This window comes from Pecten maximus, chromosome 7 (assembly GCF_902652985.1).
Source record: "Pecten maximus chromosome 7, xPecMax1.1, whole genome shotgun sequence".
NCBI lineage: Eukaryota > Metazoa > Mollusca > Bivalvia > Pectinida > Pectinidae > Pecten > Pecten maximus.
The window spans coordinates 37959376-37969579 of NC_047021.1; the positions used below are offsets into that span (position 1 = coordinate 37959376).

General features: G+C 34.5%; 2 long non-coding RNA genes across 2 annotated transcripts; one reads left to right on the top strand and one right to left on the bottom strand.

Moving 5' to 3' along the window:
* The first annotated feature begins 218 nt into the window (after positions 1 to 218).
* Positions 219 to 1376, top strand: LOC117330993. Its single transcript, XR_004533436.1, has 2 exons — positions 219 to 485; positions 1112 to 1376. It is a non-coding gene; the product is annotated as an uncharacterized LOC117330993 (long non-coding RNA).
* Positions 1377 to 7169: 5793 nt separating this feature from the next.
* On the bottom strand, positions 7170 to 8012 carry LOC117331389. Its single transcript, XR_004533521.1, has 2 exons — positions 7904 to 8012; positions 7170 to 7328 (listed from the first exon to the last, which is right to left on the bottom strand). It is a non-coding gene; the product is annotated as an uncharacterized LOC117331389 (long non-coding RNA).
* Between the last annotated feature and the right edge of the window lie 2192 nt (positions 8013 to 10204).

The following is a 10204-nucleotide window of genomic DNA, read 5'->3' on the forward strand; positions in this document are numbered from 1 at the left end:
TACTGTGCTCAATATGTGAAGGGAAAAATTCTGAATGACATCAACTTTTATAAAAAAGACAATGCATTATAAAGAAAAATGAGAATTATTTAAATATTGAATTTCTTTTTATCCTTTTAGTAAAAATTATCACATAGATATTGCATATATATCAATACACCATAACTACATGTGTTTTTCTTCCTTTTTTATGAAGGACACTTAAAGTGGAAGTCGCCAAGGGCTGACGGGCTAGATCTAGTAGGAGTGTTGTTTATCTCAATTGTGAATCTTCAGAATCGAAGAAGACATGTCAGCCGTTATTAGCGCAGTTGCTATGTTGGTGGTTGTAGCTGTTTTAGTGATAGTAGTTATTTTCCTTTGCACAAACTTACTGAATTGTAAACACTGCCGGGCCGAAAGGAGACTTCACCAACCGGAACCGGTAGTGACGTTAAAGGACAAAAATGGAAATGTGAAAGTTCCATATGCATCTGCTGATACCGGTAAGGATAAAGCTTTTATGGAATATACATCTAACTAAATAAAGGAATTGTCATTTAAACGGTGTTTCGAAATACATTAGAAGTCTCAATGATTATTTCAGTATTTGATTATTGAATAGGTTTAAGAGTTTGTGAGGTCTTCACCTATGGCGCGGGAAGGATATCATAATTAAATATTTTTGCCTAGGCAAAATAATTTCTGCCTAACTAAAAATAATTTTGCCTAGGCAAAATTCGATTTCTGCTTACGCAAAATTCTATTTTTGCCTAGGCATCAATCGAAAATTGCCTAGGCTGAAATAGGTTTGCCTAATCAATATTCGATTTTTGCCTAGGCAGAAATAATTTTGCCTAGGCATCAATCGAATATTGCCTAGGCTGAAATATTTTTGCCTAAGCAATATTCGATTTTTGCCTAGGCAGAAATAATTTTGCTTAGGCAATATTTCATTTTTGCCGAGGCAAAATATTTAATTATGACATCCTTCCCGCGCCTTATTCACCAAAACGGCATCATATTATAATGAATTGAAAAAAAGTGTTCAAATGGGCTTTCTTGATTCCACGTGCAATTAGATTTTTTTTCTAAATTGCAGTATATAATTGCCGTATGTAATTCATTTCAGAAAAAAACAACATCCATGTGATCACCTTCCCGCCATCTTACGATGAATGTATGGCGTCACAAAATTATTTTCGGGACATGGAACAGGAAGCAAGTAAATGCTAGCTGTGCGGAGGCCACACGGAACTTTCGCTTTGTGGGAGGCATACTAATCGGGCGAGACGCTCCGAATGGAGGCCTAGTTTCGTATGACTAGTATGAGAAACAATTTAAAAGGAATATGTACAACTGATTTTGTTTATTAATAAAAACATAATAAAATTTTACAACCATATGTATATATCAATTTGAAAAAAAAGAACTCATCCGAAGTATTCGATTCAAGCGTGTTCGACACGAGTGAGTTTCACTGTATCTAAAATTCAACGAACCACATGTAGCTCAAATATTCCCGAGTCACACACCGTGACCGCGAATGATGTTTGAACGGCGCTTATTATAGATCCAGGCTACACCTATGCTCGAAACCAACTTTCATTGGTAAGGATGCATATCGTTTAAGGTTCATGACCACAAGCGACTACGGTAGTCACACCTGGCCGTATATGCCAAGGTCTACTGAGGTACTTCATTGGGTATTTAAACTGAAAACCATTGTTATGTAAGATTCCATTGAAAATGTATACTGAACCCGCAATGAACCCCAGGTTACCTTGCACTTTTATAATACAAGGACATGCTATCTTGTATCCCATATATTGCCCAATATTAGCAAATCCAATGGCAAAATGTACTTCCTTTCAAAAAAAATCCAGAGCCATTTCTGGAACCAGCATCATTATAAAAATAAATCAAGTTATATCAATTTGTCTTAAAGGTATATGGCCCTCTGAAGTGGTCTGTTGATACATGTAAATAGAGTAGATGAGTTTGCAATACTGAAAGTTAAAATCTAAAACGTATTTTTAGAATTCAATTATAGGAGTACCTTTGTAAATGTCATATGGTTACTTGCAGAAAAGTAAAATTTCGTACCTGTAACCTGTTTTGAGATAGATTTTAAAAAAAACCACATAGCTAATCTCGCAAACACCATATGTTTGTACAAACTATTTCAATAGCAAGTAATATTTACTGGAAGTCTGGCCATGAACCTTAAACACGAGCACATTTATCAATAAAAAATAAGATTCGAAAACAGTAAAGCAAAATGGCTCGCCATTCAATATATGACTTTGCTACATGAATATTTTTATTGATTTATTTTTTTGAGTTGACTTTATAAATTGAATTGATAATCATTCTAATATCCCTTAACAGTTTAAGCCAATATTAAGGTCGGCTTTTAGCGATACAATGGCTTTGATTTTGATTCCTCTGAAGGAGCAGTATAGTTATTGTGATAAATATAATTGAACTTACAATTTTACTTTATAGATTAATCAAATTAATTAGATAAAATAATGATTAAATAGCATTCAGTAAACTTTTATTTGTTGTACCTACATATGAAAGCACTTAATTGCCTTGATCATACGAGTTTAATGTGTTTAATTTAACATTCTATAGCCACTGGTTCTGAATCAGTGACGGTTTCCTCACTGAAAGTGATCATATTTTGTTGCTCTTTCGCGAAAGAATGTCATGGTTGGCAAAACCCTCAGTGTCTGTATCCTCGGTGTCAGCATCATACGCTCCCTGGCAACCAATGTCTGATTGCAGAACCGATGAAAGTACAACTCAAATGTTATTGACTAAATAAACGTAATCGTCACTGATATCAAAATATAATAAAGAAACCTAACTTCCGCCCGTCTGGAGTACCTCCGTTAGCACGAGTATAAAAGGAAAATCTATGTCCTCCACCTGACTAGCGTCCATGTTACCGTATGTTTGTTCATGTAGCATATTGTCTATCAGTAGCTGAATGCCACTTAGCGCCGTGTCTAGACCCATAGGAAGGAGAAGGAATTCATTAGAGCCAAGCAGGTGTTGAATGCAGTGTTCTTTGCCGATATCCAGAGCTCATATCTTGTGCCGCAATATAATGTGGGCAACATGTGTCGAAGGATTCCGGTAACTCCTTGAGGTTTGGAGCAGTGTATCCAAAAGGTTCTATTTGTGAATTTAAGTAACGGAAATCACAGCAGAAACAACTGATCATCTGCAGATTTACGCTTTGACACAAGGCAAGAACTATTGGACTATTTGGATGTCCCCCTTTTGGCCAACTGGTGCAATAAAGCACTGATTCAGTGGGTTGGTCAGTTTTGCTTTCAATACTTTCCCTTTTCAGGTTTTAAATTGATTTCTATGGTGAACAACATTTGTAAACCCCAGTACGGGATTTTCTTCAATTAAAAAAAATGTCTATCAACATTGGTGTAAAGTATTATTTGACAACTTTTAATTCACATGGAAATAAGATTGTTTTTATCAAAATCAATAATGTCATCCATCCTTTCTACAGATGTATTATATAAAGAACTTGGATGAAAAAAAATGCATTGTAAATAGAGATAATTTTTACAAAATTAGCATCACTGTCAACTTCATTGGTATGAACAACAGTAAATTGAACATCTTGAGCATCATGAGCATGAGCATTTAAAGTGTCATTTTGTTCATACACACCAAAAGCAACATAGGATTAAACATTTTTTGTAACATGTATATGACTATGATTCTGGAGTAAACTAGCTCTCATATCTTTTCTACAACCTGAACAAATACCCTGTAGACCTACAATAAAGCCCTTTTGAAGTTTGCGCCAAACTATACACTCAGAGTTAAGATTTATAGTAAGAAGTGTTTTACATCTCACTTAAATACATGCATGTACATCAATTCAGAGCTTAAAATTAGAGGGTGTTAGGTGTAGTGCAAAACATAACATTCAATATACAGCTATGTAGAGGCTCCACCTCAACTAGGTAATATACATGTTCTTTAGGCCTTCTGGAGTTGTAGAGGCTCAATCTAAACAACATGTAAGTAACATACATTGTACAGGTACATTAGGCCTTTTGACACTGTAGAGACTCCTCCTAAACTAGGTAATATACATGTTCGTTAGGCCTTCTGGAGTTGTAGAGGCTCAATCTAAACAACATGTAAGTAACATACATTGTACAGGTACATTAGGCTTTTTGACACTGTAGAGACTCCTCCTAAACTAGGTAATATACATGCTCATTAGGCCTTCTGGCGTTTTAGAGTATCCATCTCAACTAGGTAATATAGGTGTACATATCAAAAATTATTCCAAAAATACAACTTGATGATGGTAGTTGGGTCACAAAGCAAGAAGATATCTTAAATGAAATTAAGTGTTTTTATGAAAACTTCTATGATTCTAATGACAATTTAGTAGATGTTAATATTGAAACCTTTCTTGATTTTGAAAATATTCCAAAACTTGATAACCTTGACTCCAGTAAATTAGAAGGGTTGACATCTATTGAAGAAGCTACTAAAACATTAACAAATATGAAAAGTAATAAAAGACCAGGGTCCGATGGCTATACAGCAGAATTTTTTTAACATTTTTGGAAAGAGCTTTGTCATTTTGTTGTTCGATCTATAAATTATGGGTACATTAAAGGGGGATTATCAGTTACACAACGTCATGGTATTCCCACTTGCATTCCTAAAAAAGACAAACCTCGTCAGTTTATTAAGAACTGGAGGCCTATAACATTATTGAATATTGTTTATAAAATAGCATCAGGGGCAATAGCAAATAGAATAAAATCTGTACTTGATAAAATTATTAGTAAAGATCAGACAGGATTTCTTGCCGGTAGATATATAGGTGAAAACACAAGACTCTTATATGATGTTATGCAGTTTACAGAAGATAATAATATTCCTGGTATGGTTCTAATGGTAGATTTTGAAAAAGCGTTTGACTCGGTATCCTGGAAAATTGAAAAGGTATTAGGGTTTTTTGGCTTTGGGAATAATATAACTAACTGGGTAAAACTGTTTCATAGTAACATAGGGACATCTGTAAATCAAGGGGGGAATCTTTCTTCATTTTTTGATATAAAAAGGGGATGTAGACAAGGTGACCCAATAGCGCCATACATTTTTTATTTTATGTGCAGAAACTCTTGCTATTCGATTTAGAAATAACACAAAAATAAAGGGTATTGAAGTAGATAACATACATGTTCTTTTATCTCAGTATGCAGATGATACTTACCTGACACTAGATGGCACTGAACAATCCTTGCGAGAGTCGATAAATGAACTACACACATTTGCAAATATTTCTGGTCTAAAGATCAATATTGGTAAAACAGAAGTTGTTTGGATTGGGAGTAAAAAGCATAGTCAAGACACATTTTTACAAGAGCTTAATCTAAAATGGGGGAAAGACAAATTTTGTTTATTAGGAATTGATTTTAGTGTCAATTTACATGAAATGATTAAGATGAATTTTGACAAGAAAATAGTAAAACTAAAACGTCTGATTAAAACGTGGAGTAGGAGAAATCTAACTCCAATTGGGAAAGTTCATTTGATTAAATCATTAATGATTTCACAGTTTAATCACTTATTTATTTCCCTTCCAAATCCAGATGAAAAAAACACTCAAGGTAATAAACTCTATTTTATATGAATTTTTATGGCACAGTAAGGTTGATAAAGTTAAAAGAAATGTTATTGTACAAGATTATGTTCATGGTGGTTTAAAAATGATCAATATTAATAATTTTGTTGATGCTCTAAAAGTAAGTTGGATTAAGAGATTGCATCAGTCTCCAAGCCGTTGGAAAGTCTTTTTGGTGAAATTAGTTAACTTGGATAGACTGCTAAATATTGGTGGCAATTATATTAAGTTATGTGAAGAAAACTGTAATAATATCTTCTGGAGAGATGTTCTTAGGGCTTGGTATAGATTAGATAGCTCCAATAATATTTAAGTAATTAAAGGGAAGTCACTCTTGCAAACACCTGTATGGTACAACAGTAGTATAACTATCAGTGGTAAATCTGTATTCTATCGACAGTGGTATGCAAAAGGTGTTTATTTAATAGGAGACTTTTTCAAAGATTATATTGCAAAAACATTATTTTTGTATGATGAATTTATAAACAAATATAATATAAATACTGATTTCTTAAAATATAATGGATTAGTTACAGCAATTAGAAGATGTTTACAAGACTATCAAAATGAAGAGTACAACATGGCCCGCCCAGTTCTACCTGTCAACATTGCTATCTTCTTAAAAAAGACCAAAGGTTCTAAATTATTCTATGAATTGTTAAACAGTAAAAAAACTTTAACAGCCAAGGGCAAGGAAAAGTGGGGTGAAGTTTTTAATTGCAATGATAAAGATTGGCTAAATATATATGTACGGCCTTTTCAAAGTACTGAAATTCGAAACTACAATGGCTTCAATTTCGAATCTCACATAATTTCTTAACCACAAACTCATTTCTTTTTAAAGCCAAGCTAGTAGATAGTCCTCTCTGTAATTTGCGCAACTCTGAGAGGGAAACCATTGAACATCTATTTTGGGAATGTGATCAAGTCCAAAATCTTTTTCAGAGTCTTGATCTATTGTTGGAAGCCCTATTAATACCTTTTACATTAAATAAACAGACATTGCTTTTTGGTAAGTTCAGTGATAACAATTCTGTACTATACAAAGCTGACAGACAATCAAATAATTTTGCTAATTAAACAATATATCATCAGAATGAGATGCCTTCACAAGACCCTGACTATCAATGCTCTGATTTACTCTTTATTTGATCATTACAAAGTTCAGAAATATATTTCTTGTAGTAAAGGGGAGGGGCAAGAGACATGTTTGCAAATGAGTGGAAGAAGTGGGAAAAATTAATGCAAATTTTAGAATGATATAATGTATGTAAAATCAGAGATAATGGATCATCCATTATTTATATGCCCTTGGTAAAAATAAGATTGTATAATAATAAGATTGTTCTTGTTTATCACTGACATTATAATTTTCAGATCACCAGTCCCCGACAAGGTCGTCATGTTTAATTTTTGTCAATTTTTCAAATAAAATAACTTAAAGTACCTGTATCCATCTGTAACTGTACACTTTCAAGATAAACTTGACTCAAAGATGTAGTACGTGTTGGTATTGGTTTTATTGTAGTCGATTTCCATCCAAATTATCCAGGACAACATAAATCTGGTGATCATGATGAAAAGACTTGAACTTTAACCTCAGTAATGGTAATAGTCCTCTAATAACCTCTTTTTCTTGTTATACTTGTAATAGTGAAGACTGTAACATACAGAAACAAACATCTAATGACATTTTGGAATCAAAAACATATTACTAAATTAATAATTATAAATTGACATAGTTGTTCTAGGTAACCAGTATCAGAACCTATAAACATCCATAAATGACCGATAATAGCACTAATTTGGCTATAACAATACACAGGTCGACCTGTATGACAGTATAGGAAGGAAACTATAAAAACTCCGGTTTACAGAGGTTCCAATATACAGAGGTTCCGGTCTGAACAGGTTACATCATAATTTGGCACTGTGCCATATGGCTACTGACTAGACATTTACCAGTTATAATAAAACTTAACAATCATAATCTATTTACTATGGCATTATAAGACATGACTGACGACTAAACTTAATATAATTCACAATAATTCTCCCTTGTCTGTCACAGAACAGCAAGTTTACAATATAAAATGAATGCGAAAATGCACTACCGAGTGTCTGGGCCGAAATGACTTCACGCGGCCATGTGCTTTGACAAGTATGAGACAAAATACAGAAAAGTATGGAAATTATCTAAGCATGGGGGTTCTAAACATCATCAATTAAACATACATGATTTCTGCCTTATTTCGGCTTGATTTGACAATTACATTCATGGCTCGACCAAGCCTATATCTACATTTCAATAGGAATCAAAACAACGTGCTTCATCGTTGTAATGGCCGACTGTTCACAATAATGAAAAAGAGTTCCACTAAGGGCAGTAACTCGCATACGAAGCCTTGAATGTTAGGAAATATGTACAATGAAAATAGTACTTAAAGGGAGGTAACTCCTCAGATCTTATAAACAAAAATGTATCCAAACGTGTAGCAGAACACCATCCTATTATTTTCTTCCTTCTCTGCATTCCTTTCATACCCTTTACCAACCTGTGTTCTAATTTAATTTAAACAATTTTTGATGTAGTTATTACAACATACTCTCTCTCTCTCTCTCTCTGTGTGTGTGTGTGAGGGTGTTTGTGTGTGAGGGTGTTTGTGTGTGTGGGGTGGGGATATTTGTGTCTTTTTGTGTCTGCTTGTCCATATTATACAGATGTATGTATGTATGTTATGTATGTATGTATGTATGTATGTGTAACGCGCAGCACGTGTACCGCAGGGGTGCCACGTCTGTCGGACTGCTACCAAGTTTTTGCCCAGGGTTCGACTGCCGCTTTCGCTTGCAGATTCCAAATACAAATGAATTTTCAAGTAATAGACAGTATTTAGTAAACTGGTGAGAAAGAAAATAGACTCGTCATATAAAGTTCAACAATTTATTAACATGTGTAAAAATAACAAAGTACCAAAATAATACCCGTGATGCACAGTGAGGAATTCACAATTATATACGTCTAGCCTAAAACACATGCCAACCATCGTTTAATCACAACTAACCATATAAATGAAATAAATGTAGTTTACCCCGAGTCTCAAGCACGTGGCATGTCCGGTCAGAATACACATTTGCTAACCACCCGTCTTTTCTCCCGTATCTACTCACGAGGTTACCAACAACCATCCCTCGCTTAACCGGTATAGAAACAGCCCGAGAGGCGGAAATATTCTCTAGCCACTCCGCGAGTGCTCACAAAATGGAATAATCCCTTCAAGCAACAACCTGACTTCCGACATGACACAGGCACACGAGACTCAAATTAAACAAAGTTCTATACATCGAAAATACATCAAAATACTACACGTGAAAATAAAAATACATGTACGATAGTGGCAAATAATATCCAGCAGACAAATTAATATGAAATTGAGGAAAGGATGGGCGACGGTTATCTAATTAATTTCACAGATTAAAAGTAAACACCACTTACCCTGCTGACACCCGGACGAAAAGTGATTGACCCCACAGCAGCACGGGTATCTTACGTAACCGGATGTTACAATTTTCCGGAATGAGTCCAAAAACAAACGAGCGGAACGCAACTGCGTTACATATGTATGTATGTATGTAGGTGTATGTATGTATGTATGTATGTATGTATGTATGTAGGTGTATGTATGTATGTATGTATGTATGTATGTATGTATGTATGTGAAAGGGTGTGTTTGGTCGTGTAATAGATTGTTGTAAAACAATGATGATGACATATATGAGGATGATGATTTATTTGATGATATGATTATATTTATGCTAGAATAGATGATGTATGAATGTGAGGCGACTGATGATGATGCATGTATATGAAGCTGAGGAGAATGATGAGGATAATACTGTCACCGGAAATGAATGAGATGAGTCAGTTGGAATGAAAGTGTCTTTTATGTATAAATGTATATTAAATGCCTTCAAAAATAAATATATATATAAAAAAATATATATATAGTTGTACATGATCTCCTTGCACTGTAGATGATCCAGGGTTTTAAAACCCTGGTTTTTGATGGCACATACAGGGCCGGTAGATTTGGTCTGAAGACAGGTAAATATTGGTGTTTAGATGTACTTCTCCGATTAGCAAGTGCCAGATTTCTCGTGACTGATAGATACTACCATATTGTTTGGTCATTTTCTGTACCAGTTTTTTTATACGGTATGGATGTCATGCGCGAGCGCACGCGGAGTTTATTATTTAGCAGATATGTTTGTCCCCGATCGAGATTTGGCAATAGTGGGTACTTCCCGAGAAGACGAGGTGGCAATAATAGATACTTCCTTTGAAATTACGCAACCTTGTGAGAATGGGTATTCCCCATTTAAACTGCACGATTTCTTTCCCACGAAACTTGGCCAACTTAGCAAGAACGGTCTTATTGTTCTTCCGGGCTTAAATATACAGTTTATCTCATTGTCTCGAATCATTGTACTGTCAGGATTTGACACCATTCCTCTGATACTTTTGAATGACAATCA